General features: G+C 37.0%; 1 long non-coding RNA gene across 2 annotated transcripts in view; it reads left to right on the top strand.

Moving 5' to 3' along the window:
• Positions 1–9,741: 9,741 nt before the first annotated feature.
• LOC120514523 overlaps positions 9,742–15,746 on the top strand; it is a 122,971-nt gene continuing 116,966 nt past the window's right edge. For both annotated transcript variants that reach the window (XR_005630481.1, XR_005630480.1), the window contains exon 1: positions 9,742–9,908. This is a non-coding gene — a long non-coding RNA (uncharacterized LOC120514523). The remainder of the gene's footprint in view (positions 9,909–15,746) is intronic.

Raw genomic sequence — 15,746 nt, 5'->3', positions numbered from 1 at the left:
ATATATATACACATACATATACTTGTGTGTATGTTTGTATGTGTCTATATGTGTGTGTATAGGTTTGGTCACTGAGTGCAAGGGAAAAATAATAAATTATAGTCTATAAGTTATTAAACAGTAAAACATTAACGTTTTAAGAAGTACAGGTACATTGAAATTACATTTTCTATGTGAACGTTCAAATTTGTGCCTCTGGTAATGTGCCTTACCGGCATTTAAAGAAAATTAGTTTTGTGTCCTCTGCAGTGTTAAGAGAAAGGCTTTGGTTTGGGATAAAAGGAAAAAGGTGTAAAGAAAGGAAAGTTGCCTTTTTTTTTATATAGTATAGAGAGATGTGTTAGCTGACGTTATGATCGCCTTTTGGGGACAGTCGCGTGGGTCTTGTGTAGACTGGTGAGGCGTCCCGCCATTAATCGGCTGTGATGGCACTGTCAGTCCTGCACTCGTGTGCGTGTCTTCATAATCCGAGGTGAGGACCTCATAATCGTATCGTGCAAAAGAAAGTGTGAATCGCCTTAATATTATTTTGCCGTGGTGTAGAAAAGGGGTCCCGTGTTTGCACTTGTCTGGGCTATAGCGCAGGGGGAGGATGAAAAAAATTAAAAGTGCTCACTTTGACTTAAGGCAGAAGCGCAGTCAGCGTCTCAAAGGCCGGCACAGCTATGCGCACGCGCTGGCTGCTCGACTTTTGCTGGGCAGGAGACCCCAGTTTGCAGACACGTTCATGATATCAAAAGTCTCAGCCTCTTTGGAGGTCATTCATATATATATATATATATATAGCAAAATACCCCGCCTACAGCGAGAAGTAGTGTGTTAAAGAAGTAATGAAAAAGAAAAGGAAACATTTTAATAATAACGTAACATGATTGACATTGTCATGAGTGTTGCTGTCATATATATGCCTGCCTAAATAAGTCACCCTCGCTTTGCTCTTACTTTTTACCGTTCATTTAATCATGGCTAGTGGCGGAAAAATTATAAAATGGAAGGAGGATGGCTTTACCAAAACAATTATTGATGGCGAATCGATTATTCATAAAGCTTGAATTGGTGATCTGTTTTTCTGTGTTAACCTCATATTTTTTCATACTTCTTCTCAAACTAAGGTGGTGCGAGGGTAAAATGAATCGGATGCGCTGATCAATGTAATCGTGTACCAGGAAATCATGCATTGACAAAAGCTCCCTTTGCTTGTAATGCAAAGTGTGATTAAATGCATTATTTTTAACGCGTTATGGAGCACATGCATCAAGCTTCTCAGCTGTGCTTGTGCTAAGAAAAGGAAAGATTTTAAAAATAACGTAACACGATTGTCAATGTGACCTTTTGTAAGTAGTGCCTGGAGGATTCAGTGTGTAGAAACTCTAGAGACAGCGTGTGTATTAACTTGTGGATTTTTCTGTGAGTATTTGGTGGCAGTCTGACGTGTTGCTTCGGAAGACAGCGTTAGCCGCGGAGCTCAGCTCAGAGCAAAATGAGGTGGGAGGGGAGATGATGACGTGACTCCCCCACCCGCCTTAACTGTCAATCCCCACAAACACAGTCTCTCGGAATTTGTATAAGCACACCCCTTCACCTACAATTTTAACTTAGTTACAAAGTGATCAAAACTCTCGTTTATATCCTGCGTCCTCTCATTAAACTTGTATCCCGCATTACCTGTGGGTATGTGAAACGCCAGCGGTAGCCTGTCTATGAACTTAATTTAAAGTTTAGGTTTACACCTTGCTTTCTTTCCGAGCTGGCAACACTCATGAATATGGTAGTATATGTCACTCGCTCACTTCTTATTGTTTCGCTGCCTTCTCAATTATAAAATGCATGTTTTCTTAAGCGCTTTTGGAGGTCTTCCTGGTTTTCTACGCTGCGTTGACAGTCAGTTCACGTGATTACGTGGGAGGCGTGATGATGTCACACAAAACTCCGCCCCCCCCACGTCATTCCAGCTCAACTCCATTACAGTTAATGGAGAAAAATACCTTCCAGTTATGACCATTAGGCGTAGAATTTCGAAATGAAACCTGCCCTTTCTTTTGTAAGTAAGCTGTAAGGAATGAGCCTGCCAAATTTCAGCCTTCTACCTACACGGGAAGTTGGAGAATTAGTGATGAGTGATGAGTAAGTGAGTGAGTGAGGGCTTTGCCTTTTATTAGTATAGATTACCAATCACTAAAATTTCTGTTTTCTCTTTATTAAGTTTGAGAAAATTACTACTCATCTATTCAGATACACAAGTACGACATTGTATCAGTGAATCCAGAGAATCGGGGTCATCAGGTGCTATTGATAAATACAGCTATGTGTCATCGGCATAGCTGTGGTAGCTCATGCTATGCCGTAGAATAGAAAGATTTCTATATTAGCATAAGTAGCAAATTAACATAAATAGCCATAAAAAGTAATTAAAAGATTCTAAAACATTAGATTAAGCACAAATTAGAATGTTAAGCAAATAAGGTCAAGTAAATAGTTAACTAAAAAATCAGTCATATTGCATTATTTTTTAAAACTTGCAGAAGAATTGCTAGTGTGGGAAAGGAACAGAACAAGAACAAGAATGACATGCAGAAACTAACTGAGGATAGAATAAGGAGAATGAGAACACCTGTGTTCAAGGCTAGGAAGCTAAGGAACGATACCACAGAAAAAAAATGGCTCTGGTAGGCACGTAAGAAACCAGCTGGATTGCTGAATCAGCAAAAAGGCTGTAAGTTTGCATCCCTATTACTTGCCCAGAGAGTTTGGACACGTCATTGTTGTTATTGTTTACATTCCTCCTCGGGCAAATGCGGAGATAGCAGATGACGTCATCCATTCCACTGTTGCTAAGTTGCAAATGCAGCACCCCGAGGCACTTGTGCTAATCGCTGGAGACTTTAACCATGTGACGCTGGACAAAACATTACCTGCCTTCTCCCAGTATGTGGATTGTAACACCCGGGGAAACAGGACTATCGACCTACTGTATACAAACGTTAAAGATGCATATAGTGCCACCCCACTGCCTGCGCTTGGGAAAGCAGATAAAAACCTGGTTCTGCTTCAGCCTCACTACAAACCAAGAGTGAAGGAGCTACCTACAACCACACGCTCATTCAGGAAGTGGTCCCCTGAGGCAGAGCAGACTCTGAGAGACTGCTTTGGAACTACGGACTGGCGTCACATAGTGAGAATATTGAAGAGGCTGTTGACTGCACTACTGACTACATCAACTTCTGTAATGACATTGTAGTTCCAGTAATAACTGTACGCTGCTATGCTAACAACAAGCCATGGATTACAAGTGACATCATTGGAGCTGGGGAGTCCTCTACAGTGCATCTTCAACCTGAGCCTGGAACAGGGGAGAGTCCCAAGGAAAACATCTTGCATCACCCCAGTCCAAAAGGTATCACGTCCTAGTGAGCTGAACGACTTCCGGCCTGTCGCTCTGACGTCACATGTGATGAAGACTATGGAGAGGCTGCTGCTTCACCACTGAGGCCACAGGTCTGCCACGCCTTCAACCCTCTGCAGTTTGCATACCAGGAGAAGGTGAGAGTGGAGGATGCCATCATCTACATGCTACACCGATTCCTCTCCCACTTGGACAGAGGCAGTGGTGCTGTAAGAATTATGTTTCTGGACTTCTCTAGTGCCTTCAACACCATCCAACCTCTGCTCCTTAGGGACAAGCTGACAGAGATGGGAGTAGATTCATACCTGGTGGCATGGATCGTGGACTATCTTAAAGACAGACCTCAGTAGTGGACTGGACTGCCAATACTGATGCTCTGTGCAAGAGAGGACAGAGCTGACTATACTTCCATTTGCAATAAGATGCTGCAGATGTTCTATCAGGCGGTTGTGGCAAGTGCCCTCTTCTATGCAGTGGTGAGCTGGGGAGGCAGAATAAAGAAGAGGGATGTCTCATGCCTGGACAAACTGGTGAGGAAGGCAGGGTCTATTGTAGGCACAGAGCTGGACAGTTTGACATCTGTGGCAGAGCGACGGGCGCTGAGCAAGCTCCTGTCGATAATGGAAAATCCACTGCATCCACTGAACAGGATCATCTCCAGACAGAGGAGCAGCTTTAGCACCAGACTGCTGTCACTGTTCTCCTCCACTGACAGACTGAGGAGATCGTTCCTCCACCACACTATGCGACTCTTCAATACCACCCGGGGGGCTAAACATTAATATTATACAAAATTTTTGTCTGTCTGTTATATTTTCATTGTTATCAATCTTTAATTTAATATTGTTTTTATCAGTATGCTGCTGCTGGAGTATGTAAATTTCCCCTTGGGATTAATAAAGTATCTATCTATCTATCTAAAAGGCATTTGATGTAAGCAATGCCACAATGATATAATGCATGAAAGAAATTTGTATATTAATGCACTAGCAAATAAATATAGAAGAATATATTAGAAATTAACTTTAGAGTAGAAATTAGGGCAAATCAAGCATGCCAAGCAAATGCCATATACCATATTTCTTTTTAATTAAAGTTTAGCTTCAGGCCACCATTATGACATAGGTTGAAAGGCTTAGAGAAGGAAGTGACACCATGAAAGCCCAAAGATGGAAAAAGGAAAACATCTGCCCAGCCAAAGACCAATCAGAAATAAGCAAAACAAAAACTAGAGATGAACAATGGACAGTAAGAACAGGTGCAGAATGAGCTAATTCAACGAGGTCATAGTGATAAGAAATGATATATAAGTTTTGGGTTTTGAACTGTTCAGGGCTGTGTTATTTTTTGTGTTGTTTTATTGCAATAAAGCTTTTAACTCTGTTTGCCTATCCCGAGTCCTAATAGCCTTCATTTTCGTGACAATTTTTCGCCAAGACAATGCCCCAAGATAATCTGACCTAACGGAAGCATGTAAATCGAAAAGAGAAGCGGACCCAGGATAGAGTCTTGTTCAACACCATATAGGATATCATGTGTCTTTGAGTTGTAATTACCACAACTAACAAAGAATTTTCTCCCTGCCAGGTAGTATTCAAACCAATTTAAGACACTGTCAGAGAGGCCCACCCATTGATTAAGGTGATTTCTAAGAATATTGTGATCAATGGTGTCAAATGCGGCACTCAGATCTAAGAGGATGAGAACAGATAAATGGCCTCTGTCTGCATTTACCCGTAAGTCATTTACTACTTTAACGAGTGCAGTTTCTGTACTGTGATTTGTTCTGAAACCCGACTGAAACTTTTCAAGAATAGCATGTTTATTGAGGTGGTCATTTAACTGCATAATGACTGCCTTCTCATTTTACTTAAGAAAGGCAGGTTAGAAATAGGTCTAACAATTTCAAAAACAGAGGAGTCAAGATTATTTTTCTTGGCCAGGTGTTTAACTGCAGCAGTCTTAAGACAGTCTGGGAAGACCCCCATATCTAACGACGAGTTTACTATGTCAAGAATACTATCAATAAGCACGCACAATACTTCTTTAAAAAAATGTGTTGGTATTGCGTCAAGGACGCAGGTAGAGGGTCTCAGTTGAGAAATTATTTTATATCAATAAGGTAAATCTATCCTGGTAAATGAATTTAATTTGTTTATAATGGAGTACCAGGGTTTAAGAGGATCCGCAGTGTTGGGGAAATATACTGTATTATTTCAAATATCATTAATTATTTTATTAAAAATACAGCAAAAACCTCACAAGTTTCACTGAAAGTATTTCTTTTGAGTTACCTCGGTTTAGCTGATGATCAATTGTAGAGAACAAGACTCTGGGATTACTAGCATTGTTATTTATAATTCTAGAGAAATAATAGTGCCTCTCAAGACGGACTATGTTATTGTATTCTGTTATTTTAACCTTCAATATCTCATAATGGATAGTTAGTTTAGTTTTTCTCCATTTATGCTCAGCTCTCCAGCATGTTCTCTTTAAATCAGACACTCTTTGGTTCTTTCATGGTATAACAATGCTAGAAGATTTTTTAACTATCTTTTCAGGTGCGACTATGTCAGCAGCAGCTCTCACCAAAATATTAAAATTTTCCACCTTACTATTTACATTATCCTCATTATTGTTTTTAGCACTACAAACAGACTGGTTGCCTAGAATGTTTGTAAATTTTGAAGATGCTGATGAATCAAAGAATCGTTTTTTAACAATATGCTTCTCGTGAATATTTTCTCAAATTTTTTCTGTATTAAATAGTAAGCGAAAATGGTCTGATAGACCAATATCAATGATCTGCTTCACATCAACTTTTAGTCCTTTAGTAATTACTAAGTCTAACGTATGACCTGCTTTGTGTGTAGGCTGACTAATGTGCTGGCTCAAATCAAAAGAGTCCAGGAGGTTCATGAATTACATTGATATTTAATCTATTACTGGATTTCTGTGCTAGTTGTGGGTTGTCCATCATGTTTAAGCACAAGAGTGTACCTCATAGTTGTTAGGTCAGTCATCATCTTTGTAGTCGCACCATCTGATCCGAGATCACAAGATGTGGATAGTCAAGTAAAGCAAAACAGTGAGCATTGGAAGATGGCCACTTGCTGGTGAGATGGCTCAGATGGATGGGGCAGTAGGGCAGTTCCACCAAATTCCAGTGGGTAGTGGGCACTTACTGGGAATGGTTAGAGAGAGAGGTTATGCAACCTGCTCATTTCATTGGTTGTGCAAACATCAGCAAGAAGTTACTGTGATAAAGTGGCCAGTTTGTGATGATAGTTGTAAAATATCATACATTTATTGGAAACTTTAAAAAGTAAAATATCATGCTCTGTATTAATTATGTTTCATTTATTGGAAACTTTAAAAGACATGAGTAATTTTCTAAAGAAGTAACTTTTCAAATGAGGAGAGCAAACACTTCCTATTGACACAGTCAATAAAACAAAATGATATTTTCAAACATTAGGAGTCCAGTGACAAACAGGAATTACTCTGAATAATGATCATGGTGGAACAAAAACCAGAAGTCACTGTGGTAATCCAGAACCAAGATCCAGAACATGTCATGTACCTATCATCTTTTAGGAGAGCAAACACTTCCTAATGTTTGTACCAAATCTGCATTTAAAGAGGTTCGTTTTTTATTTCTTTTTATTTTTGAAATACCAACTTTAAAAAAGCAGATGACATCCCACCAACTAATTGCCTTCTCGTTTTTTTCCTCTGATGTCACCTCAGTCTGTTCTAGGCTAATAGCCATCTTATCTAGTTCAGTTTATTGTTATATTGATATCATTTGTATAATCTAATAGAAGCAGAGACCTTGACAGTGATTTCTAAGAGCCCATTTGTTTCTGGTTTTAACTCATTTTTACTCCCTTAGAAGTGCTGCAATCTCAACTTCTCCTTATTGTAGCTTCATTATCCTCTCATGCGGTGATTCACCAAAAGTTCTGCTGTTGCCTATGGGTGTGGATTCCTAGCAATTCAACATACCCCACCCCCCCCTTCTAACGCCATGTTGCGTATTCACTAATATACCCCCTGGTTCTTTTGGAGTTATCAGTAGTGAAGTTCTGCCCTGTTGGGGTCTCTGGGTGCCAATAGAGGGTGCTATCAGGGGATGGACGGATATGGTACAGATGGTTTGAGAAGGTCCTTGCCACAAACCTAATATTTAGCTTGCTTTCTCTTTAATGGGGTCGATGTTGTACTGTTCCCTCACTTGTTGGTCATAATCCATCCATCCATTTTCCAACCCGCTGAATCCGAACACAGGGTCATGGGGGTCTGCTGGAGCCAATCCCAGCCAACACAGGGCACAAGGCAGGAACCAATCCTGGGCAGGGTGCCAACCCACCGCAGGACACACACAAACACACCCACACACCAAGCACACACTAGGGCCAATTTAGAATCGCCAATGTTGGTCATAATGGGCTCCTTTATTCTTTTTGTTGCAGCTAATTTTCTTATACTTCCCATCAGAATGGTTTTTGTTCCTCTTTGTTCCATTTGCTTTGTATTTCAATAAAAGTTTAATCACAAAAACTACACCAATAATTGATGTGTGTTTATCAAGCTGGTCTTAAATAACACTGGCCTGCACCAAAATCCTCCTGTGCAACAAAAAATCAAAATCTGTGTAATTTATAGATTTAGGTGTACTGAATCCATGCCTGGAACTGGAATTTCTCTACTACAAGCTATTTTTGCTAGATATCCATCTCAGTTAAAAACAACTGAAAAAATGTTGCATCTTTAAAAATAAGTAATGTTTGTTTTACTGCACAATTATTTTTATGCTCACAATATTATTTGAAATATATTTTGCGCTACAAAATGGCAATCTTCCTCATTCATAACATTAGTTGAGAAAATCAAGTGTTTTCTAAACATTTTTTCCTCTCAGTTGTTAATTTTTTTCATTCTTCTTTTTCAAAATAGCCACAAAAGTATATTAAGACGTTTAGATAGATGTCTTTTATTGCCAAGAAGAGAGAAAGGTAATGTTTAAATGGTTTTTACAGAGATGTTCAAGGTTCGGTTGATCCATCCATTGTTTTCACCAAGTAACAAACAGGTAAGCAAATGGTAAAAGAATACGTACACTCCGTTTATTAAAATAAAAAAATAAAAAACACAAAGTGTGTGCCACAGTTTTCTCAGAAATACAAAGGAGCGAGTTGAGGAGCACCTCTCTTTCTGTCTAGGACTTGGGTGCAACAATTTTTTAGAAATCCACTCCTTACACTCTTGCTTGAAAATTTTTACCTGAGCACATAGCAGTGGTCTCTGATGAACAAGAGGAAAGTTTCGATGAGGACATCACTTAAATGGAGAGACGTTATAGTCGAAAGTGGACTGAGTCCATGTTAGCAGGCATCCATTAGTCATTCCATCATGAAACACCTTCAGAGGATTATAAGAGGAAAAAATGATAGACACCAAGTAGTGCCATACTTGTAAGTAATAATTATATTTAAAACAATTATATGTGTAATTTAATGTTTTTAATCTTTAAATGATTAACTTTTATGTCTTTTCTCTAAAAAAGTGCTTTTTCAATTTAAACCTTTATCTCTCAAAAACTGGATATGATAAAGCAATTGTGTTGCTAGTTTTGGATTCAGCACCTTCTGATCAATGGAGAACATCTAAAATATTTGATGGGAGCAAAAATATCTTTTGTTGTGGACATACAGTGTAAAGCTAAGTATTTACAAAGGCTGATGCATTATGTTTTAATTTTTTATATATTTCCCCAGAATGCAACGACTTCCAAACAATGTATCTAAAGGTTTGAATATATTATGAGTAGCTCCTTTGAGCATTCAGTTTAGGTGAATTTAACTTTTTTAATCCTAGTACCGCTCGTCTCTTTGTAATCTCATGTTCATTTAGCATTACATTAATATTCTGTGTAGCTGCTAGTATGGTCTGACTTCTTCACAGGTGAAATATTGATTTACAGCATTTATAATTTAATTGCTTTGTGATTTGCTGGAAGCAAAGTGTAAAATACAAAGGGTGCATAGGACTGTCTAATTAACCCTTTAGGACCCACAAAAGATTTAAAATCTAAATTGTGGGGGTCCTTGAATATAATTTTAAAAACATGTTATGTTCGTTTAAATAACTCAATGGCAATTATTGAGTGTGTGAGGAAATATCCTGATGTACAAATTCTTAAGAGGGGAAGTTTTAAAGAATCTGATTTTATTTTTTCTGCTTTACAGGTGTGATTCTGCCTCCTATTCCTTCTGTAGAGCTGGGGTGTTGGTGCTGTGGCCAATTGCTTCACGGTGTCAAATTACTTTAACCCGTATGACGAAAGAGCCATTTTAGCTAGTGATGTTTTGTTTTTAGCATAACTCAACTCTGGAGCTCAGTAATTAAAAAGGCATATGCTTGTAAATTTTGGATTTAGTTCTAAAAAATCAAACAAAAGTTTCTCTGCTGTTGCATGTGAGAATCAGCACTTCTGCAACAAGTAAGTTGTCAGTTTCTACAATCTGAGACGTAAGTGTGCCTGTGTCATGAAAAGTGGCTGATATAAATGAGGCTGGTCTGAAATGAGAGGTGGTTTGGCTTTATTTGTAAATTGCATACCTATGTATGGTGATGTTATTCAACTCCCTAAGATGTGTATATTCTTAACAATGCCATTATACCTAATATACATAAATGTATAGTGTATAGTACTTGAGTACAACATTGGATTACAAAGAGGACTCCCTGATTAACATGAAGAATTTCACACTCTAGCTTGAACCCCATTCAGGGCTGGCTCCTACCTTGTGCCCTATGCTGCTAGGGTAAGCTCTAGGCCCTGCATTCTTAAATTGGTCAACCGCTGGAAAAAACTGCTCTACGGTGAACATACAACAACAAGTACCAAATCATACACTCGGAGACAATGGGAGAACATGAAAGCCAAGGTAGATTCCAAGAAGCACATCTTCACATAAAGGGTTAAAAAAAACAGAATTAGCTAAACATTTTCTGGAGACGAATAAAAGGGGCGACCGGACTGGCATCCCAAAGATCCTTTGTCTACAAGACTGCTGTTTCACCACCTGACCACACCGTCTATCTAGTACAAGGTTTCCTTTTCTGCTGCAATAAGTCAGGGCAATGGCTGCAGTTTTACTTACACAGAACAGGAACCTAATCCTGAGATGGTGTTTTTGATTTTCTTGTCAATTTATTATCATGAGTTCTAGATACTTCATATTGATTTCTAAACTCACTGTTTTTGAAGGGTTGAAAAATTCAGTAGAATCCCCTGAAAAAAATGTTGCTTAATTTGTTCAGCTTGTTTATTGCTACTGAACCTTCAAAAGGACAGGGGGATAGAGAGTGAAGTGGAGTGAAGCACAACAAATATTTAAAGTGCATAGAATAAATGAGAAATAATTACATTGTAGTAATTTAGTTTTTATTTCTTACAATACATCCATTTCTTTTAGAGATATGTTGAAGAAGATAACTCACTATAAATCACTCAGTCTACTATACTGGAAAGTTTTCCTTTTTTTTGTACTACAAGCATTCCCACCTCCACTTTCTTCACTGTCTCAGCAGCCATGTGCTTGTGGTGGGCTGGTGAACATTCTGATCTTTATCAAGTTCTCCTCACCTTTTTTTACAGAGTTTGTTTTGCCAGATGTCATATCCAATTTAATGATAAATCATTTTTATTTTTGTACAGAATGAACTTTAAATATTTTTAGTTGTGGCAAGCAGAAGAATTGTGCCCACTTATAAGGAATTTCAAAATGAATTTCTACTGAAAAGTAGAAGGAGGTGAATTAACTGCATTATTTCCTATTTTTCAGCAAAACAGACATGAAAGTTATTATTAATGTATTTTGAAAATATTCAAGGATCCCAGTTTTTAGAATTCATTTTGTTAAATGTAATATTTATATTGCACTCTTCACCAGGGCACTGTGATAGATTGTCTGTGAAATGGACAGAAAGTAGCATTTTGCACTTTTTCAGATGAGACTAAAATAAAATAAAAATGATTAGTCTTACAAAATATATTTATTACATTCAGAAATGTAATAATAGAAATTAAAATCATTAGAATGATAAGATTACATTTATTGTTAACCACTTACAATTTAAATTGATTGTATAAAACAAAAGCAAAACAAATACCAGCGGTGGGCTGGCGCTCTGCCCGGGGTTTGTTTCCTGCCTTGCGCCCTGTGTTGGCTGGGATTGGCTCCAACAGACCCCCGTGACCCTGTAGTTAGGATATAGTGGGTTTGGATAATAGATGGAAATAAATACAAGTAAATAAAGAAAAAGAGAATTTAGTGACTCATATTGACTGAGTAAACTGGTTTGGGAATAACAACACCTTGAAATGCTCTATCACATTAGACCCCATTCAAAGGACATCTTCACACATTAAAACCTATACAATGGAGACTTAAGTGAACTAGGCAAACTGGATTGGCAAAAGAGGAAAACATGATCATGCAAAAAATATTTATGAAAATTCTTGGAAATGCCATCTGTGCACCTTTTGTATTTTCATGAAAACAAGTCCAGTGGCTGCTCTGCAGATACTGTAAACTTTAAAGGTGAGAATGTGAGTTGTGTGAAGTTATTTTTCATTTTATCTGTCTTAGGTATTACCTTTAACCAATATACTGTATCTATCTATTTATCTGGCTTTGCATATGTAGTGCCTATCTATCTATCTATCTATCTATCTATCTATCTATCATCTATCTATCTATCTATCTATCTATCTATCTATCTATCTATCTATCTATCTATCTATCTATCTATCTATCTATCTATCTATCTATCTATGTAAAATTAATCACATGGATGGTGGTTTATTTTTAGCATATTCAAAAGAAAGACTTTTTGAGTTATGTTTTAAAGGGAGTTGATATGACTATTCCTGCATGGAGAACATTGTATAAATGAGAGACAAAAAAGAATTGGAGACTTACAGTGAAAGATTCTGTATGTTGCAGTGGCCATTAACTCTTTTTTAAACTTTTGTTAACTGTACTGTTGGGAGCTGTCCTTTTCTGCAATTCAGTAGACTAATACCATTGTTCAGTTTTATTTGTGGGTTGTTTTAAATATATGAATTTCCCTTTTCAAAAAGTATATTAATTCTTGGAATATACATCTCTAGTAAAAGAAAAAGATATTTCTGCATGTTGACTTTTGGCTGAATGAAGCTAAACTGGTGATTCTGAGAGCTTGGCATTATATGACGGGGAGCTCACTAACTGCTGATGCTCTGTTAATATCTAAAGTGCTTATTCACTGTGGGCAGAAAGTGGAATCTGTCTTTTATAAAATGACACATCAGCTTGAAGGTGTTCAGAAAATATGGGAAAAAATGTGTGATGTATGTTCTGTTAGAGATGAACATTTGTATTTCAAATAGTAACAAATAGTCCTTATAAGAAAATATAGCTTATCTATTATATAATTATAAATACTATAAAGGATTCTTTAAAACAAAAAGTAACAAAATCTGTCTATCCCTCTATCCTTGTAAGTGCTTTTCATCTATCTATCTATCTATCTATCTATCTATCTATCTATCTATCTATCTATCTATCTATCTATCTATCTATCTATCTATCTTTTTTGAATGTATTTACTTCAAAAGCTGCCCCTATGACACCTTAGATGTTTTTGGCAAGGCTCTGTTGTTTTGTTTTGGGTAAAGTATTTTGAAAAGCAGGTTACTTATCTAGAAATGTTTGTCCATGTTCCTTGGTATAGGTGTGTCTTCCTTTGTTTGAGTGAACAAGCACATTCCCATCTCACAGAAAGAGAAATCTCAAAATGTTGGCACTTTTACAAAGACAATACTGCACTTTACAGAGCAAATGTTGGTCACTTTTAGATTCTTATCCTTCAGTTTTAAGTGATTCCTGCTACTGATGTTGTATTTGAAATATTAAATGTATATATTTTTTGATACAGAATCAAAGTTTGACATGGGTCGCCATTCGAACATAGTTTCATTTTTGCTACTGTTTGAAGTATCAGTTGTGCCAAAATTTCAATATGAAAAAGGCAACATTGTATTTCCTAACCTTAAAAGTGCTCAGAAAACAAAAAAAGCATTTTCAGTTCTGTGTCTACTGCAGGTCTGTTACATTTCATAAGACCACTTGAGTGGGGCACCAGGGCCCTTATTCAAAAAGCTTGCGTATGTACACAATGAGGCTCAAAATGTGTGTACAGAACTTCCCACACTAGCATTGGGATTTATAATGGAAAACTTGATGCAAAAGCTTGAGTATATTTACAGCAACTCTGACTCATGTGTACACATCATCGGGAGCAACTTGGAAATGTCAGCACCTTTGATAAAGCAGGGAAAGGAAGCCAAAACAGCTAAATGACAACTTACACACGATAATTCTTATCACAAAGTCATTATTATAATGTGTGCTGACGTGACTGTTTTCTTTAGGGGCAACAGCTCCCTAATTGGAATAAGTTCTTTTAAACTGCGGTGTTTTAAGTAACCAGAAACTATATAGATATAATGTAAAAGGCGATATCCATCCCATAGTGATACGGCTGCAATAATCACATATGAAAAAAATAACTTAGCTTTCTTTAATGAAGATTTACGCTGCATTACAGACGGGAAGCCATAGCAAGATAATATCAAGGTGGGATCTTGATCTAAACAGTCTGGCATTTTTCGTCACTGGGCTGAAAGGATTTTCCAGACGGGTGCTGATATCATCTGTCTGTCGGCTTCAAACTGTTTGACTGCTTGTCCATGTATTTATACTGTCTTCTTCACGTGCAGGCCCCTCTAACACATGTATTCAGTTCTAATACATTTCGTAATTACTGAAGTGATAATAATCATTTGACATACATCAAAATATGTAAACCCTCTATACTGTATTTTATATGAAGACTAGAAAAAGAAATGAGTCTAGTTTAATATGGCAACATTTAACTTTTTGTATTTTTCATTTAAACATTTTTATTATACAGGATGTTATACCCTTACACTTGCACTAATCAGCATGCAAGGAAATAATTCCAATAACTGCTGTTACTTAATTTATGATTGATGATCAAACATTCACCACCCTTTGGTCAGATTATTTCTAATTTCTCTGTCTAAACTTGCTGTTAAACTATTTCTTGCAGCTTTGTATAGAAAAATCGTTTTTTTGTTTTTTTTTTCATCCATTGGTCACAGGGTTTGCTGAATCTGGAGAATTATTTTATGCTTATAATACTTTTCTTGAAATTCAGATCTTTAAATTCTTAACTCTTTGACCATGTGACACGCTGTTATCCTGTACTCAGTTAAACTTACAAGTTCAATAGGTCATCTGTATTTATCACTGCATCTGCTTGTAGGCTTTAAAGATATTCCAGGCTCACTGACTAGGCACGGATTGCATTATCAAGTTATTCTTATGATCACTTTTTTGACTTTACTTGCTAACATTTTTAAATATTCACATGTATTATTAATACAATTAAATTTGAATATGATCTCCTATTATTATGCTATTATGTTATTATATGAGGCACTCCCCATATCTTTTAAAATTTCGTTCACATTATTGATAAGTCAGCTGATGAACACAGAAACACAGACTTAGAAATGTCATATGAGCATCTGCCACCCCAGACTCTGAATAAGAATAATTAATATTCTATTTTTCTTTCCCATTCCAAGTACTGTAGATTACTTGGCTAAGGCAGAAGTTCTTTAAACAACATTCAGCACACTGGAGAAAGCAACTGTTCACAAACAAACAGCCTTCACTCTGTCATTTTTTTCACACTTTAGCAATTGCTTCATTCTTTCAAATATCTTCACATATTTTCATACTCACGTCCTCTTTACAAATGCACTTCATTCACAGAATAAAGTTCTCTTACAATTTTATTTCATCCACAGAGATCTCTATCACACGTGCTATAAACTCACTCGAGGTTGTGCTTTTTTTTTTCTTTTTATTATTTATACGGTTTCACTGCTCAAAGCACTTAAACGCGTCTTTTCCTTCCTACTGATTTACTTATCATGACCATATCAAACAACTTACTTCTTTACCTTCATGCTTATCATTACAATCAAACAACTTCTCACGACGCAAGCTGGTATTACTTTCATTAAATTTCGAGTACATTTTACCTCAGTTTCATACGCGTTAGTCTCCAGATCATGAAAACTCTGTGGCGAATCCGATTCAGCGACAACAAGGTGAAATCCAGGAAATCACGCAGCACAATTCCACAACAAGAAAGCATTCCCATAAAAAGTTATGCGGTCACAAAGAATATCCTG

This window comes from Polypterus senegalus, chromosome 14 (assembly GCF_016835505.1).
Source record: "Polypterus senegalus isolate Bchr_013 chromosome 14, ASM1683550v1, whole genome shotgun sequence".
NCBI classification, from domain to species: domain Eukaryota; kingdom Metazoa; phylum Chordata; class Cladistia; order Polypteriformes; family Polypteridae; genus Polypterus; species Polypterus senegalus.
The sequence above is the reverse complement of the archived record's forward strand: the minus strand, read 5'-3'. Positions and strand labels throughout refer to the sequence as shown.